General features: G+C 38.2%; 2 long non-coding RNA genes across 2 annotated transcripts in view; one reads left to right on the top strand and one right to left on the bottom strand.

Annotated features, from left to right (window-relative positions):
- The first annotated feature begins 209 nt into the window (after nucleotides 1-209).
- On the top strand, nucleotides 210-12644 carry LOC131485002 (uncharacterized). Its single transcript, XR_009248569.1, has 3 exons — nucleotides 210-316; nucleotides 967-1016; nucleotides 6308-12644. It is a non-coding gene; the product is annotated as an uncharacterized LOC131485002 (long non-coding RNA).
- LOC131485001 (uncharacterized) overlaps nucleotides 11765-19145 on the bottom strand; it is a 49736-nt gene continuing 42355 nt past the window's right edge. The window contains exons 5-6 of the long non-coding RNA XR_009248568.1: nucleotides 14650-14847; nucleotides 11765-11983 (exon numbers count right to left, since the gene is read on the bottom strand). This is a non-coding gene — a long non-coding RNA (uncharacterized LOC131485001). The remainder of the gene's footprint in view (nucleotides 11984-14649; nucleotides 14848-19145) is intronic.

The raw sequence follows: 19145 nt of genomic DNA, 5'->3' as shown, positions 1-19145 counted from the left end.
TTCCTCCCAAAGAGTTCTTGTTTATATCCCTCTCAAAGTCTGAAGACTGTTTGCCTTTAATTCTTGTGAAAATCATAAGGAGCCTGGAATATAAGCATATTTATAAATATTGAGAATGATTGTGGCTATTACAACATTATATTCCTAATTAGGTGCATTTATTTATTTTTTTTTAATCATGTATACTTTTTTTTTTTTTTAAGCGGGGCCCTGTCCTGTTACTCTGCCTATGTCTTCTCCCTGAGAAAACAAGTTCAGCCCAAACTTTCGCGTAAAGCTCAGATGGAATTCCTAAAAAACTGAGAAGAAACTGGAGGTAAGGGGTCTGCAGGGGGCAGGGCAGCACATCCTGTAATGTCCCTCCCGACAGGGACAGAATCCAGAAGCCCAGAAAGGTCTGCATGGGAAGTTGAAATTTGAAAAAGCAGAACAAAAACAGAAATACAATGTGATTTGATCACATTGTGTTTCAAGATGCCTATGCAAAGAAAGCCAGGTGTATGTGCAAGAGAAACTATAGGGAACTCCTTTTGTGTCCTCGGGACCAAAGTCTGCTGGCCAAGGAAGGAGCTTTTCTTTCGGTTCAGTGCCATGCACTGGTGCAGTTTTTCTCCAGGTTCCTTGGCTTCTAAGGCCACTTGCACAATAGAAAAATATATATGTATTTATCTAGAAAAATATTCTCTGGCTCCTTTCTGCTACATAGAGGGCAATATAGAGTGAATAACAGCTACTTTGGCCCTTTCTGAGCAAACGGAGTAAGAATTTCAGCTTTTATTTTTGTTCCTCTTAAACCCAATGAAAAGGTGCTCTGCCTTTCAGGAGCCATTTTTACAATTCATTGGCAGTGCTGGGTGAATTAAAGCCGGTCCTGTGCCTACACGTTTTAGGTGAGGTTGTGGGTCTGTCATGATAATACCACTTTAAATTGACCTTGTTCCTTCTTTTCTTTTTTTCTCTCTTCAGGTCCAGCTTGCATAGCAATGTAGCCAGACCTCAGCATCATCACATTATGGGTAAATGGTTTGGTTGTGGCACAGGATCGTTTTGACTTCAGAAAAGCAGTAGTCAGTGTCTAGAAGGCGGGGGGGGGGGGGGGGGGAGGAGGAAGCTCTTTATTGAGAAGATCAAAAGGGACTTAAAGGCAAAAACTGACTTTCACTGCAACAGGACTGAGGACCAGGCCTCCAGTGTCCTTATTGTAATTCATTGCTTGTTTCTAGGCCCCATGATAGAATTCTTCCATAACAGACAGAGGACTTTGTGAAATTGTAAATGAGTATGACTTCAAGCACTCTGTGGAAATATATTCTCCCCCTATAGCCCATACATTATTTCTGCTTAGTTATGGTGGCTCACATTTCCCGTAACTATCAGAGAGAACTTAATTCAACTCACACCACATCACTTTAAAATTGTGCAGCTCTCTTAATCAACCTTTGTATCAGCCACAAATGTGCAGTATGACCTAATTTGAAAATGTCTCAAAGTGCTGACTCAAACTGTTAGTGAATAAAGGCTAGTCATTACCATTATGACACTAATGTGATGCAATATAAAATTGAGGGGCATCAGCTGAACATTAGTTTGCAAAAATATTAGTGATTGAAGCCATTTTCTGTTCATATTTTATTTATACTTACATGTATGTATATATACATACATATGCATATATTTATTTTTTGTTTTTCTGAAGCAGCCTTGCAACACAATTTTCAAGTATAGAGGAAGGAAGCCACGTTTTTAACACGGACAAAGCCGCTAGATTAAAGGTAGATCATGTGTACATCATGAGCTCCCCTCTATAAGATGAAGACAGATCATTGCTGAATTCTTATTTGAATATTTATATACAGATAAGCACTCACATATGAAAATTATCTTCTTCCCTGTACTTTGGAGCCAGATTCTAAGATTTCCAACAGCTCTGGTCCTACTTATTCCTTACTACTTTGTATCACTCACAAATTCTCTGACTTTTACATTTTGGAATAACAAGGACTTGAATTGGTTCCTTTTATGGACTCTCTTTCCCATTCCTTTACTTGACCCAAAAAAAAATTGAGATAGAAATACTCTTAACAAATATTGTCATTAATTACTTTTGAACAGAATAAAGTAGGATATAGGGCTGGAAATTATTTAGCCTCACCCCTCTTGATAATACTTTAAGGAAGGCAACCTAAACTATCTCTTTTCTTCTCCCGTTTAGCTGGTTTTAAAGAAAAGTCCATGTGCTTATTTAATACTTAAACATCCCAGAGCTAGTATTGGTTTCAGTCTGTAAACTGATCATTAATGGTTGAAAAGAAATCAGCACGAATCTTTCCTAAGTTAGAGAAACTGTCCCAGCGATCACTCAGAAGTTCCACTCTGCATCCCAGTTTGGGTGTCTTGAATTATGAAAAATCTGAGCAGAAAGTTATGCGTTAGTGATCAAGTACTCCTGATTTTATTTATTTCACAGCGAGAACAAGCCAAGCACATGAACACAAAGGAGATAGGTTATTCTTTAAAATTTTCAAGGATAAGGAGTTTTGGCTCTCAAGAAATTATTTAACCTGGTAGGGTGGCGAAACACACACTCTCTTCGTAATATACCACTACCAGCAATTGGTAGAAAATACAACTAAATTAGAATGCTGACAAGCTTAGTTTATCCACTTTTTAGAAAAACAGGTCAAGCCTTCAAGCAAGATGTGTAGAAATTTGCTACTATGTGATGACTTTAGTATTTCAGTCCTTTTTACGTTATGTAATATGTGGTTTGGGCTGTTTTTATGACCTATGTTTTATTTCCACATTAAGATAATCCAGATTTTAAAAAAGTAAGTTTGAAAGATCTCAAAGCAGACTTGCCAAAACCAGCATTCAGAAGCGCGGGCGCTTTCAAGCACACACACACACACGCGCGCGCGCGCAGGCACACTTTCAATTTACCTAAAAAGGAGGAGCGCCTTTTTTTTTTTTTTAAACTAAAATACAATTGTTCTTACTTTCAGGTTCCAGGGGAAAAAGGGATGTGGGTGTGATCGCTGTAAATGGATTGCCAGCCTCTTAACAGTTCATCATTCTTAAATGATAGAAGTAGAGCAGTACCCTCGGAGAAAAATCTTTCCTGTGGATTTGACTTTGTCCACGCTAGGACAAATTGCGGGCAAAGTTGGAATAATTCTGAGATGTAAGACACCTCCATGACTGTCCTTGGAATACTGAGGAGCTGACAGTCCTCTCTGGAAGATGAGGCGAGAATGGCCCCTGCCCTCTTAATTGATGATTTACTGTGCTCTCCCCTGGGGCCACAACTGATGATCTGTAAGCTTGTTGAATTTTGAAGCAAATACTAAATATAATCAATATATAAAAATAAAAAAAAAAGAGAGAGAAAAAATGCAATGGAAATTTATGACCTTAACATTCCTTCAGGGTCAAGCAATTTATCAAATTCCCTCACTTTCTGGTTTCAATTACACAGCCATTGTGGAAGGAACTTATTTTAGCAGGTTCATTTGCCTCAGTGGGGAATACAGGACTTTGGCCTAATGCTTCACCTTTAGTGCAGGCCATTTGAGCCTTAGAACAAATACCAATCATCACTCTTTGGGAAAAAAGAATCTGCATCGGCGTGGCCTATTGGAATGGGGTTCCTGTCAAGGTAAACGGTTGTCGGCAATGACTGTGGTAGAGTGGCGATAAATCCCATTTTATTGCTGAAAAATTCCAGCTTCTCTCCATGCCTGACAGCTCCCCACATTCTCATACCCATTTGGGCAATTTCTGTGCTATGTCCATCTGGTTCTCATTACCTCTCAACCTGCCTGCGTCTGATCCAGAAAAAGTGCAGGTCAGAAACAAGGGAAAAGAACTGAGGTGATGGACAAAACAGAAAGCAGGGGGGTGGCCCTTGGGGGTCGGGGTGGAGGTGAGAGAACAACAGAGAAGTGGGGATCCCAGCTTAGCCTTGGACCAGTTGCTGTAAGGGGCCATTTAGACACATTACAGAATGATAATGACGGAGCCCCAGTCAGGAAGCCAGAGGAACCTGTATTTTTAAATTCAGGTTTTTAAAAAGCACCTGTTTTAAGGTGGTGGAGGGAGAGAGGATGTGGTGGGTGGACAGGGCAGATTAAGAGAAGCAGAGAAGCAGGCCCATGGCCTCTACTAAGGGCACTGTGTCGTGGAGTGGAGGACCTAGTCTGGAAGGAAAAAAAGCATCAAGGAGCTTGGATCGCCATACTCACAGTTGGCATGCTTCTAAATATGGGGATAAAATCCTGCTGAAGATTCAGTTTTTCTTCAAGAGTATAATTTTTTGAAGAAGGAAACTCCAGGGCCTTCTATGGCGTTGTCTCCCTTCATTTTTTTTTTATGAGAAAATTAATATTTAAATTGACTTGTCCTCATCACTGCCTTTAGGATAGAGTCATTCATGGAATGACAGGACTAGCACTGAGTCACTTGGGTATTGATAACCCTACACACAATCACTTTCAGAATTGCTGTGCCTTTATGCTTTCAGAAAGTTGGTCTCATTCTCTGAAGCTCAAGTCCTGTTGATCATAATTGCTTCTGACTTAAAATTACCTATAGTCACCATAAGATGCCTCCTGGGGACAAAAGAGAAATAAATACCGTAAATATCTGACAATAGGTATTAACAATAAACCCACCTAAAGATTATCTGACATTAGACTAAGACGAAGCTGCATATCTATGTATGAATAAATATAAAATGTACTTATTGTGCTGGGATAATTATAATTAATACTTAAATAAAATTTATGGCCAGTATACTGAAGTATAAACGATGAAGATCTGCGAACTTTTAAGCAAGGAAAAATAGAATTAGCTGAATGGTGAGATGGATTGTAGTTGTTTCACCACCTGTTCCAAAAGCAAATTCTACATGCAAATATCTTAAAACCAAGTTGGTGGTGTTTTCTGAAACACGTTGGAAAGTTATGGCTATGGGTTGAAGACCGTCTACTGTGCTAGGTGTGTTTGGACAGACAATACCTCTTAGGCACCTTCTGCATCTCAGAGGTGCAGGGTGCATTCCAGGTCCTCAAAATGCACTTTCTGGATAGTGAGACCCCTCAGTGTGGCCATGAAGAATCTCGGTTTTATTGGCTGAATTCTAATATCAAAATTACATTAAAATTTTAGTGGCTAAGCTGGACCTTGTAGACCAGAAACACTGGCTTCCAAAATTTGAGATTTAATTTCTAAAATTTTAAGCCATGCATGCTCAGAAGAAAGTCTATAAAATGTACCTGAAGTTGGAAGTGAACGCCACGTGGGACATTTAAGTGGAGAAAGAGATTGTTTTTAAACAAGATTTTAAATTCAAGTAACTAGCTAATTTGGTCTGAAGTCAATTACAGGTGATCAAAGATGGAAGTTTGTTATTTGGCAGCTTTAAAATGAATAGCTTTAGTCAACAAATACAATTCGAAAACATTTTCATGTGTACGTATTAAAAGGCATAAACCTTTGGCTAGTACCACGTAGCCATTGAAATGGCCATAACAAACGGCACCTTTAATTTGCCAAGAAATTTCAGATTCTTAGTCAAAAAGAATCTCTCTTGCTTGAACTTTACTTCTCTGGACTGTACATATATCAGAGATGTGATCATTGAAACTCTAAAAGATTATTTGTTTCTTTTAGTAGCATAGCAGAAAATTAATGGCGCGGGGGAGGGTGAAGTGACAACTTAAGTTGATGCTTGATAGCTGTTTACTTATAAATGTGTGTCCAGATTTCAGTGTCCTGTAAAAGAAAGGGAAAATAAAGAAACCAAAGCATTCATGTGGCTTTTATGCAACTTAGGACACATGGAAGAAAGTGCTTAGAAGGCTAGTGAAATATTTACTAAACAAATCATTTACATTAAACTTTTGTATATGCAAAACCCAGAGCACCTACAAAAAGAGAAACAACTTTAGCCATAAGGAATATTTCGGCATCAAAATGGTTAATAGTATTATAGCTTCAAAAGAGCCTATTGGCTCACCCTCAAGGATGCCCTGCAGTTGTTGTGAAAGTCATCAGATGAAGCTAGCCTTCTCAGCTAGCCTTTAGATTTGTCTGCTAACAGTAAAAATACTATAATAAATCGGTAACATATGTTGCCAGGCAAGGAAAAGTGATATAAATAAAGAGACTAGGAGACCCAAACCAAGTACAATGTGAAAAGAATTTAACTTTCAATCTATGCATTGGCTAATTATCATTTGAAAAGTAATTTGAAAGTGTTACAGTTATTTGCTTATATTCTTCCTCATTTTTCTTTTTTTCTCTTCAGATTGCATTCTTACCCAAATACTCTTCGTGATTGCCTGCTTTGCGGCTTTGGGGTAAGTCCCAGTTTTCCACAACCTTAAGGAAAAAAAAATGCATAACATAAAAGATGCCAAAAAGACTTATGTGTCCTGATGTGCGGGTTTTGTGAAATATACATGGGTTTGTTTTTTTTTTGGGGGGGGGGGTGGCGGGGAACGATGTTGGTAATGAAATAAAGAGAAGGGGTTTGTTTCTGCAAGGATCAAGAGTGTGTGAAAGTGTGCATTGCAAACGAGGCTCCCATCAAGAAAGCCACCTCTGGAATGGAAATGACAAAGCTTGGAACACACACAATCAATTATTTTCACTAGCATTTAAAATATAGAAAACAAAATCTGCTTTGGGAATTGACTGAATATTTTATTTAGCTTTTTTATTGAGACATCCTTTGAAAAATGGCATAATATAAATAGTTTTACAAAGCAACAATATAATCAATCTCTAAACTAGAATATAAATCAAGGATTTCATTAACTGCTAGTAGCCAGTTTAAATTGTAGTCTTGTCCATAATGTCTATCTATCTATGTATGTCCAAGTTATATTAAAAACCTTTAAATGGCTTTGTAATATCAGCTACATCTAGCTATTATAATAATTAATGGTACTGTTTTATAAATCAATACATGTATTCTTGATAAATTCATATCCAGTTAATGGTGTAATTTAAATAAAAAATTAATGTAATAAAGGACATACAGAAACAGGCAGGAAATCTTTAAAGGTTAAGAGACAAATTTGTCTAAATTCATTTTTAAGCCGTTTTGAAAAAGTTTATACTTAAAATCAGCTGAGATTTACCTTGTTTCTGTAAAACTAATTTTGCTGTGTCTGTTGGTATCCAGTAATGAATCTGTGCATTATTTTCTTTTTTAACTGTTAAGTTTTAATTACATACTTGTGATACTATGAGATATGTTACTACCGTTATACTCTTTTGCAATTATTGAATATTCTTTAAAAAAATAGAACAAAACTAAAAATCTCAAACCAGTAATTTATTTTTAATACATGAATGAAATGTAAATGCTCTCTCTCTATTTTTTATATCTATAAGCGAACGGTTCTGAGAATCTCCAAAGCTATATACAAATTTTATTTAAGGTGAAAAAGGACTGATTAGTTCAATAAATTTGCATGCGCAAAAGCGCAGCGTTTTTACTGCTTTCACTGAATGAACATCCTAGGAATTTTAGAAAGAAAAGAAAAATGCTTTGAAGAGTCTGAAATGTATTTTAACGCTGCACACGGGTGGAGAAACATGTTACAAAGAGAAGAGTGTATTATTGTTCTGATTTAAAAAATACATAGCAAAGGCATCTTAAGGAATAACAGGATCTAGAAAAACAACTGGATGTTGTATGTTATCAAATACAATCTTAAATCTTTCCAAATAAAATTTCATTTGGTTTATAGAGTAAGCATTTTACACAAGATCTCTTTCAGAATTATGCAGACCAGTCTGCCCTGCCATTCTCCGTGACATGGTGCAGAAATGTTACTTTAATCCACTGAGCTTTTTCTGACATTTTTCTTAACATTGCTGAGCCTTATTTAGAGCAGCAAAGGAGACGTGTGCAGTTTCCTTTGACACTGATGGGTGTTTCAAAATGTTACGAGAGAGAGAGAGAGAGAGAGAGACAGAGACAGAGACAGAGAGAGAGCGAGAGAGAGAAAAGATTTGCTGCCAGTCACTGTATCAATAGAGCTACAGGAGCAATTACTATTTGTTAAAAGCTTACATTTCAAATGAAGCTAAATTTTAAAGAAGCCTGCTGCTTGGAAGAGGGGGGAAGAGAATGCACAGTAGTGATCACATGTTAAAGTGCGCTCAAGTACTGGAACCATTTAAAATGTATTGTGTTTTTAGACGAAGCCTACAGCAAAACCACTCCTAAGAGGCTTAATTTAGGTTTTATAGGAGGAACATAAAAAAGACCAGGTTACAGCAACACGCTGAAATATGGGGTACATTTTAAATATCTTCATTTAAAAACGTATGTTTATTTTCCCTCCTGGGATCACTAACATGTGTCTCGACAGAGAAAGCAAGGACATGCTACATTCTTAAAAATTATCTGTTAAAGGGATCACATTCCAAGACAGGTTTGAGCATTTTTATTACTACCGATAACCTCTTAATTATGTCACTGCCTTCCACTTGTTAATCAGGGACATTCAACATGGTTAACCAGCGAGCGGTTGCCTTTTGTCGACTTCATTATTATTAGGAATTAAAAACTCATTCTATTCCCATCATCATGTTTTTGCATATATGATTTTAGCACTGCTAAAAACTTACCTGCTTTAAATACAGAACACCTAAGAAAAGGTCTAGATGCCCATGACAATGTTGTTAATTACTTCTAGGTGCAGCTCATGGAAAGCTTTAAGAGATGGATAATTTTACTTTTCCTGTCTTGCCCCCCTCCCCCAGCCCCGCTGCCTCCCCCACATCTCCCACAATTCCTATTTGAACCAATTTTAGGTTCCTTGTGCAGCCACCAGCGTCTGAGATACTCAGAGACTTTTTTTTCAGAGAGCACGGTGTAAGTGGAGTAAATAAAATCATGTTTCACTGTTGCTTTATCAACCCTCCTAGGTAGTTTTCCTGCCAGCCAACCTGCACTGTTAAGACCCAGAAAATTATGCAATAGTGACTTCTTTGAGGTTCTCTAATCAGATGATGGCCAGTGTTAGGAGGGGAAGGGCCCAAGGCAATGTTGCTGGCGCTTAATGCTGGGCTTGGTCATTACTTGTCTGGTAGAGACCAATAAACAGATGATTACTATCCTATAAGGAGCCAATATTTTACATTTACCTTAGTTATATCTTTTCTTTTCAACGTCTTATAACAGAAAGTATTTGTCAAGATCTATGAGGAATAACCTCACAGGCCCCTTAAAAATAAGAATTTTCCTGGCGTGAAATGATGCTTTTTGTGCAATGGTGAGAATGATTTTGGTTTTTATAAGAGCAGAGGTTTGATTACTTTAAAGTAGTTCTCTTTCAGATGTGGACAGTCCCAGACCCCATCCCCCACTCCCATGTCCCCCTCTCTCCTCTATGACAGGTTCACAGGCTGCAACCAAGGGGTTTTAAAATGCAAATATTTATATTGGAACTCTGGCAATAACAGAGTCGTTTTGCTTCCTCTGTTAGCCTGTGATAATTGATGCTTCATACCTGGAACTACGTTTCATTTATCTCTTTACACATGAAGATATTACATAAATAAAAGATAATTTATGGAAAGGAAACAGCCATTTGAAATAATAATCCTAAATTTGACTGTATAATCTTGAAAGGTTTTAAGAGTCAAAGATGCAGATTTCTACAGTTTTAAAGAAAACTTGATCGCACCTGGGAAATTTGTGCATTTTTGCACACTTACTGAATCTGAATGCCTGCATGGATCAAAAACAAAAAAGAGGGATAAAAGGAAGGCAGGAGAGAAAAGGTGTGGATTTCACATGTGCTTTAAACCAATGCATTCGCCCACACGTCCACAGACTTCTTGTTACAATTTTATTGACTTTTTCTTTATATCCAAAAATAATTTCTAAATAGCTAATGCAAATTGCAAAATAGTGAGTCTTCTGAAGGGCCTTTTCTTCCCGGGGATCCTCATCTTAGAATGAACAGAGATATTCCCAGAACCGGACCCTGATCTCACAACCTCATACAAAGCCAGGCAATTCTTGAGCCAAACAAACAAAGGGTGTGTAAGCGATTTCATTTATTTTGATAATCCTCCTCTTGCACAGGAGCATCTTGCTGTCTTTGTCAAAGTGAATGACAACAATTTGGCTAACTCTCTCTGAGCTGCGCTCAACAGTGACAGGCAAATTATCAGAGGCCCTGCACTTCTTATTATCAGAGGAGAAGCCATCAGGGGGACGCATGGAGGATACCTCTCCCTTGTCACTATTTGTCAGTGGGACAAGGGCCACTGCTATGGGTAGCTGACAGGTAATTTCAACAATAACAATTACTCCTATTACTGGTGTCATAAACAATTCGCCCAAGGCATGACAATAGCAAAGCTTTATAATTCAATGCCATATAAATAAATGCCAGCAGGTAACAAGTAATTTAGCTCCAATCAAGCTTTCACCCCGGCATTAATATTGTTATTGCAAGAAAATAGAAAATTGAAAAAACTCGATATGTTAATGAATTAAGAGAGGTTCAAGGGCTAGACAGAGGGGTTGAAAAAGGGAAACCAGAATTATTATGGGATCATATTTGGTGCCATCCTGAGGGCCAAAGAGCAGCATCATTACTATTAGATAAGAAGGGGGACCAGAGATGCTGTTGCCCTCCACTTCAGACCTGGGAAAAATGTGACATGGCCTTTCAAAACCCCCTTTCTCTGATTTCTGAAGAATGTAAGTAGAAATATGAGAACGTGCCTATAATGCAGCATTTCACTGGTTTTTTTTTCTTCCCACCTGAAATATTTCATATGCAGCAGAGGCATGAGTATCAAAGGAACATTTCCGCCTGTTTAAGAAAATCGCATCAGCACCTACTTCCTTTACATTAAGTCTTGTAACAGAAACTGTTTTAACAAGCCTATTTTTATCTTTGGTGAAGGTAATGCCGAAAACCCCTCTTTGCTCTCCAGCTGTCCACCTTTTGGAAGTAGACTAGAGGACACGGTCCAATCTTCCTCCATAAAACTTCCCGATGAAACGAATCTGCAATTTCAGTATTTGTCCAGCAAGACAATGTGCCATCATGGTGACAGCAGTAAAAGAATTTGAAAATCTCTAATTAGGAGAGCTGCGGAGCAATTAACGCATGTCAAATTTTACTTCATCAAGTGCCACTCTAATTTTCCTCTAAAAATTAATGGATTTTTTTTTTCTTTTGGTATGTGTGTGTGTCCCCTTAAGGCAATGTTGATTCAAATCTGCTCAAGATGCAGTGTTGCACAGCTAAGCATCTTCTTGATTACAATCCGCCACCCTTCTAACTGCGCTCATTCTCACTGCCACGGATACTTTGTCAACAGTCAAATTACACCACGCTGATAACAATGCATAATGGTGTTCCTCCTCTGAGGCCCCTGGCAGGAGATGGGGTTCATAAAAATGTGATGTTTTCTTCTCAACTGTTTCTGAAGGAAGTTTGTATGACCAGGTCATAGTCAGGCGTTAATTTTTTGAAATTAATTTGTTAATTTCAAGAAAGGGAAGATAATGATAGACTATGAAAATACCTCACTGAAAAAAAATCAGAGGAAGAATGAGGAATTGAGAATATCTGTGGCCAAAGTTTTGCTTAAACACTTTGTTCGGAGACATTTTCAAGAGCACTACTCTTGGTAAAATACCAGAGTTTTTTGTTTTTTTTTTTTCTTTACTTATGAGCTATAAACATTGGAAGCCTCTCTTGAACAGACAGTATTTAGATTGTGAGAGAAGTTTGTTTAACTGCCATATTTGCCAGAATCTTCAAAACATCACAGGACACAGAAGATAAATGACTCTTTTTTTTTTTTTTTTTTTTTTTTTGGGTCAGGACTGTATCTTCCAGATAAATGTTGATTCATTTTAACTATTTTTTTATCCTACTTGCTTGTTGCCGATTCGTGTGCTTGAGTCATCAGCACATATGAGGATTATTTCTCACTGGAAAATGAGAGAAAGAGCAACTAGATGATTTTACATTCAGTGTAAAATCATTTAGAGATCAGTCAGATTTCATATTTCTAAAACAATCAGATCCAAAACAAAAATGGGGAAATTAAACAAAATGCTAAATGAATCTCTTTGCAGATTCTTTCAGGGAATGGAGACCATTCACATGGATTGACATGCCAATTTTCTCATCGTGTAAGTATATTTTTGATCGGTTTCTTTAATCAGATTTATTTAGTAAAAAAAAGAAAATCTAAATTCATGGTGTATACGCTTCCTTTTTTTCTTTTAATTCACAGGTTGAATGTGGTCTTTTCATTTACCTACAACTAACTCAAAAATCTTACATTTGATATTTTGAGGTTTGTATTTCCAAATATTAAAAAACTCTTCCTTTCCTTATGGCCCCTCCCAGCATGTTCTGAAGTGGTCTCTTTCAGACAAAAGAAAATGACATTCCCCTTTCAACTAGCAAATGTTGGATTCCCTAAACCAACTGGGGGTAAACTGGAAGTTTTGCAATTAGGTTCACACGAGCTGAATATGTTCATTATCTCCAAACATTCTCCTTCGAACTTTACAAATATAACAATACTGAGTTTAGAGTTTCCTGTGGCTTGTTTACAAATAAAGGTATCTTGATAAAAACCAAGCCCTGTGTATTTTTGAAAAACAAAAAACCATGCAACAATCTCATATTAAAACACTACAAAAGGATTGTGAAGGGAAATTTAAAAGGAGAAAACTTGATTATATAATGCAATCCAGCAGTAATCAATTTTACCTTCAATATCTTGCTTTTGTTTTCAAAATGCTAAATAAACAATACATAATGCATCCCTCATCAGCCAAACCATGGAGGCTCTGTGCTCAAATAACAGGAAACATATTCAATTTTCCTAACAGAAGACAGTTCATTAAGCTGTGCCACATCAAATAAAACTTTAATTTCTCCAGCATCAGAGTCGCAATGAAAGCAATTGAAGAAGATGAGCCATATGGTACTTCTATCAGCAAACACATATTGCTCATTCCCCCAAAGTTTTCTAATTCTGCTCCCCAGACCTGTGTAATATAGATAATGTGCTCCGAGAGCAGCAACCATGAGCTATCCAGTGTACGCTTCTAATACTGTATTTAATGGGAAATAATGAATCATAAAAGCCTGGAGAAGACGGCTTTTGCTAACCTAAATCTCAGCTGTAATTTCATTGTTCTGTGCCTAAGATGCTGTTCGCCCTTTCCAAACAACAGCAGTTGAACATAATTATGCTGCTTCAAACCTGGGCTTGGAAAAGCATCCCTAATATAACCAAGTTTCTATTAACTCCTGAAATCCTGAATTTAATGATGCACTGATGCAGACATTGATAGAACCGAGCATGTGTCATTTTAAAACCCAAATAAGCATTTTTCTCTTTCTTCTTTTGGTCAGACTGCTCAATGCATTTATGTTCCCTCCTCCACCCCCTCCTCCACCCCCCCCCCCACCCCCATGCAACAGGAGTGGCATGATTAAAAATGAGGAGATTTTCTTGTTATTAGCAAATTTGACATTTGCCTGATGAAATGCACATAAAATGTGAAAGCTACACAGTACTCAGAAGAAATGTCTCTACTCCAGTGCAAGCAACCGAGATGAAATAATTTAGGCAAAGGAAATGTAAAGACCCTCGTACGTCTCTACCGCAGAATGCTAGGATTGTATTATAAATGAAAGAACCAAATCTTGCCGAGCTTTTAGGGCAATAGTGTTTTGACACATGGGAAGTGTATAGATAGTGTTTCTTCTCTCACCTTCACCGCTTTGATTATTAACCTAAACGTAATACGTATGCTCGAACGCAGCAATTTCCGTGTCATGGTCCAGCCTCTCTCTGGCAAGATCCTGGGGCTGGGGCTTAATTCCTTTTTAGAGGAAAAATGTTCCTTTTCCCCCCAAATAGGTTGATGATTTTAGCTCTTCCATTTTTAAAGCTCATCAAATCAATATTTTACCAACACAATGCTAATTTAAAACACTATCAAATAACACTGCGGATACATATTGAAAACATATTTTAATGGTTTTGTTTGTTTTGGCATCGTATGAACCAAGGACGATTAAATTAAAAAGAGACTTTTAAAAGTTAGAGATTGCCTTTTGAAAGCTTATTAAAATCAGCATGTTCCATGCCTGTCTCTGAATTAGCTCTACACACTTGATTGCCATCATTAAAACGAGTTGTTTGGGTGCTGCTCCGTGATGGTTCAAACCCTTCCTCAAAGCCGATTCTTACTAGTTATTAACTTGAAATCTCTTTCCATTGAAATAAAAAAAAAAAAAAAAAAAAAAAAAAGTCATTCTAGCCAGTGGAGGGAACAGTCACCGAAAAGTGAAATAGCATAGCGAGACAGCAACGTTAAACCCCGAAAAGACCAACAGGTAAAATAACTACAGCAACATCTAAAACACACTCAGAAAAAAAAAAAAAAAAAAATCACAACAACAACAGAGAAGCAGTCCATTGATTATATTTCATGAATGCCTTAAAACAAATGTTTAAACAGTTTTCTGAAACAGTGCAGAAAACCTCTGCATGCTCCACTGGGTTGCAATGACAATGGTCTATTGCAATGTAAAACACGCTGGAGGATAAAAAGGTGCTTTTTGTTACCATTTTATCAAAGCTGTTCATCTTCGAGCTGCAGGCAGCATTTTGCTGGAATTGCAGATATTTCTCTGTCCAGGCTCCTTTGTTTGTGCATCTCATTTGCATATATTTATCTCCAGCTGAGGGTGCTTTCTGCTCATTAAGGCCTCCCTTCACATTATTTCATAAGCCAGCTGCTAAGAGGGATTTCACCTGTGGTGACTGAGAAAAGAGGGGTGAAAAACTAAATTCTTCATAAAAAGGAAATCTTCTGAGTCTCTTCCCCTATAAATGGGCACCATTTGTGTTAAACAGCCTCTTGTCATGATAGATGCCTCCAGAGGTCAGGGGTTAAAGTTGATTTGAAGGTCAGCAGTAAAACAACAGACAAACCAGACGCCAAACTGGTTCCTTAGCTGTCGGTGGGAGCTGTGGTACAAACAGGTCTTGAACCTTTTTCAACCTCTAATAAAACAGGGGATGAATCTGAAGTGGATCAACCAGGCCCCTGAGGCAGCAGCACAGAAAAACACAAATAATATCAATATCAGGCAGCCACAGGAAACAATGGGGCATTTCTCCGTTCTACGTGCATGCTGCTATTGTTTCAAGGGCTGGGGAATTAATTCCACTTATTTATTTAAGGCGTGTCAACTCACTGCCTAAACCTGTTTCAGTGTCAAGATGAATAAAACTTTTATGGCTCATAAAATAGAGCCATTCATCTCAATGTTCTTTGTGGTGCGTGTTTTTTTTTTTTTTTTTTTTTTTTTTTCTGGCATACTGAGCTAGGCCTCTGCTCCTAAATGGTTACATCTGAACCCACTGTTGCTATGATCCACACCATATTAGAGAAAAAATTATTTCACCAGCAAATGGATCTCAACAGAAATGACAAGGAAAGGATTTTAGCTGTGATGTAATTGTCCCAAAATTCCTCCTAAATATGCCTCATGTGATTGCATCTGTTTTGAGCATGCGTTATTTACAAAGCGGAAGTTTCATTATTTTAAAGAAAAGTTCAGACACAATAGCAATAAAATATTAGTTTCCTAGACTATTCTGTATTTCATTTTACTTTAGAAAGGCAACCTGGTTAGGGTAGTCCTTCCCATTCATCTTTTTTTTTTTTTTTTTTTTTTTTTTGTTTGCCCAAGTTTTCACTGTTACATAGTCAGCTTGCACCCAGGTAATAATCAATAGTTACCCAAGTAATAACCAAATACCTTCTTTAGCTCCAGTGCTTTGGCTATTATGTGTAATTTTTCAACAGTAAATGCCAAACATCAATGGAAAGGAAAATGCATCGAAGTGCCTTTTGTGTGAGTTTTTTCAAAGTTCAGTTTTAGAATTTACTTTGGATATCTGACTGGTGATTTTAATAATCATAGAGAACATTAGAATTATACGAGATAACAAACACGTTAACATTCCTGAAGTGCCACACACAGTGCTAAGTACACGCATTTTCTCATGCAGTTATTAGTGATAATTCAGTCCAAATCACAGAAACCTATGTAGAGTGGGCTGTAAGAATAACCCTCTTCATTACCCAGAGCATAACTGAGTTAAAGCAAAAAATTCCAATCAAACAGTATCATCATTACTGCAGATGCTTTAATAGGTAACATCACGGAAGAATGATTGAAAAGACATCAAAAGTGATGATGAGCAGAAAGACACAGTTTGAGGACATTTCACAAATTCTCCAATCACAGCACCTTGATTCATGTCTGTGACAGCCCTTTGCTCCATCCCAGTGTAAACTGATTTGTAGAGGAGTCACTTTGTTGTCCCAGTCGCTTTGCTCTTGGGGGCCTCCCACGAATATGATACTTTACTTAGGATGCCATAGTATTTCTAATTTAGTCGGCTTGTGGGTCAGTTTTTCCACGTGAACTCAAGTTTTCAGCAAGTAAATTATTTGGGAATAGCCCAAACACAAGTTGTGCCTTCACATTTTGCCCGGGCACAAAGATGTGGCCCTGGGGAAGGAGGGGTCAGTTTCTGGGCGCCAAAGTCCGCTCAGGATTCAACCGCTCTGTACTTCCTATTTGAACTGGTGTGTGTGCCAGCGGCTTTGCACAGGGATGGCCCATTTACCAGGCGGCCCTGTCTGAAAATGGAATTGCTTTCAAGTGGCCACCAGGCGCTGAGAAAAATATTTCAACTCAAAATTGATTGGGTTTTGGTAATCTATGGCAATGTGTTCTCATTTAAGCACGGAGTGGGAGATTTTTCTTCTCTAACCAATTACAGTGTAAAAAATGCAAGCAGCCCTGCTTCGCACAAGGAGTGCAACTTGTGGTTGGAGACATTTTCCAACTTATTAAATGTTGTTTATATCCTCATTTTTGTAGACTCTCTGTCTTCCCAAAGCATTTTATAGCTCCCTCTGTATCTGACGTATCCATTTTCTTTCGGACCTTCCACATTAAATCCAACCCCACTCCTATCCACCCCCTCCCCCCACCCAGCCTAGAACCTTCAAGTAGCCAGACTAAAGCAAAAATACACAATTGACTCCCCCCAACGTCTGCACCCATATCTCTGGGTTTTCTTGCTAATCTAATCGCTAATTCTTAAGCTTGGCCAAATAGTTAAAAATGTTAAGTGCTAGCAAAGCCTTTTACCTCCCCCTCCTATCTGTCTCTGTTTATGGAATGGGCCCAGTTTCCTCCTCTTCTCTTTCAGCCCAGGGTCCTCAGGTCAGAACACTGTAAATACACACAGCCCTGGCCCGACCCATAAATCTGAGCAAAGGGCAGGCTTATATATTCAGATAAGCGTGGGTGAGGGCGGGGGCATGGAAGGCGCGAGAACCAGTGGAATCTGATGCTCCACAGCCGTGTTCAGAAAAGAGAACTAAAAAGGCCAAACATCTTTAGTGGGGAAGGAAGAAAGATTTTTGTCTCAAAATATCTCTCCTTATTTCTAATAGAAGAGGTTGGCACTTCTTTTCTCTTTTTCCTTTTTTCACTTTTTCTACATTGCTTATCTTCATATCCTTACCAAACATATTATCTTAGACACAAACAAATTAAACAATAAATTTCATTTATTTTGTATGTCCTTTTTTTTCCCTCTTCAGTGTATTTGTTTGTGTTTTGAACTTTGTGGGGTGTGTGTGTGTGTCTGAGAGAGAGAGAGAGATGTGAATTGGAGTCCTTTTACCAGAAATTCTTTTCTACTGTAATTTTTCAAACCCAAGGTCTTTGACTTAAATAACCATGTTGTTAGTCACCACATCGAATCCCAAAGAAAAACATGTCTGACGAAGTTGGAAATGACAAAGTGATAAATAAATGGTTACGAATCCTTCAGTCTTCAAGGCTTCTACTTTATTCCCAAGTCCAAATCTTTTCTGCTGGATTTTTAAATCTCAAAATTGTCTGTGACTCCTGAAAGACCGTCCTCTGTGGGAGATGTGGCCCTTGTGAACATGGATATTGTCACAATAGAAAATCCTGGGTAAAGGGTGCCTGGGTGGCCCTGTCGGTCTGACTTTGGCTCAGTTCATGATCGTGAGTTCGAGCCCCGCATGTGGCTTGCTGCTCTGCCCCCCGTCCCCTGCTCCTCCCCACTGGTTCTCTCTCTCTCCTCTCTCTCTCTCTCAAAAAACAAATAAACTAAAAAAAAATCCTGAGCAAGGTGACCATGGCTGACAATGTACTTTCTATCACTCCTGTCCCAATTCTCCATTATATGCAATGAAATGCACCACGAATTCGCCTGTCATTTAAGACACTAGGAAAATGTGGCTCTTGATTTGTTTTCAATCAATATTTTTATATTTTATCACATAAACATATATGTCATCCTTAGCTGATTTTTCCAGGTTTTTCTTTTGGCTAATAGAGAACTGGTTTTTCAAAAAAAGGCCAACTCACGTTCCTCAAAAGAGCTTCTTGGGTGGAAAAATTAGTGAAAATTCCATATAGGTAGGAGAATTTTATGGGAAAAATTATCAAGAGAGTAATTGGGCTGGCAGCCCAGAGCATTTTCTATAGCCTCCTCTTTAACAAACCCTTTAAATAATAATGATGACAACCATTACATTACCATTACTTGGGAACTTACTTTTGGAAAGCAATTGTACTAGGTGCTTTAGATACATACTACTTTTAATCCTACAACAAGGTGGCAAATTAAATATTGGCAGTCTTTATTTATAACTGAAAATCTCTGGTTTGAAAAGTGAAGAAACTTGTCCCAGAACATGCATCTAAGGCCAGAATTTGAGCGCGAGACTGGCCCCAGAGCTGTTTCTTCTGAGTTGCTTCTTGGGGGCTCAGGTTCTCTGTCTTCATGGTGAGGATCTTGTGTGGAATGGTGTCTCTTTAGTGGTACTCTGTGTCTGGGTTGGTTTTCTCCAGCCCACGCCCTTCCTGATGCCTGGGCCTGGTGTCTTCCACAGTCCTGGTATCTCAGCTTACCTCTCCCAGTCCTTCTGGGCCACACGACTGACGCTAGACTCATTGGTCCCTCACCCGACCTACTTCTCCTCTGTGATACACCTG

This window comes from Neofelis nebulosa, chromosome 9, assembly GCF_028018385.1.
Source record: "Neofelis nebulosa isolate mNeoNeb1 chromosome 9, mNeoNeb1.pri, whole genome shotgun sequence".
NCBI classification, from domain to species: Eukaryota; Metazoa; Chordata; class Mammalia; order Carnivora; family Felidae; genus Neofelis; species Neofelis nebulosa.
This window is presented reverse-complemented; position numbering and strand designations above follow the sequence as displayed.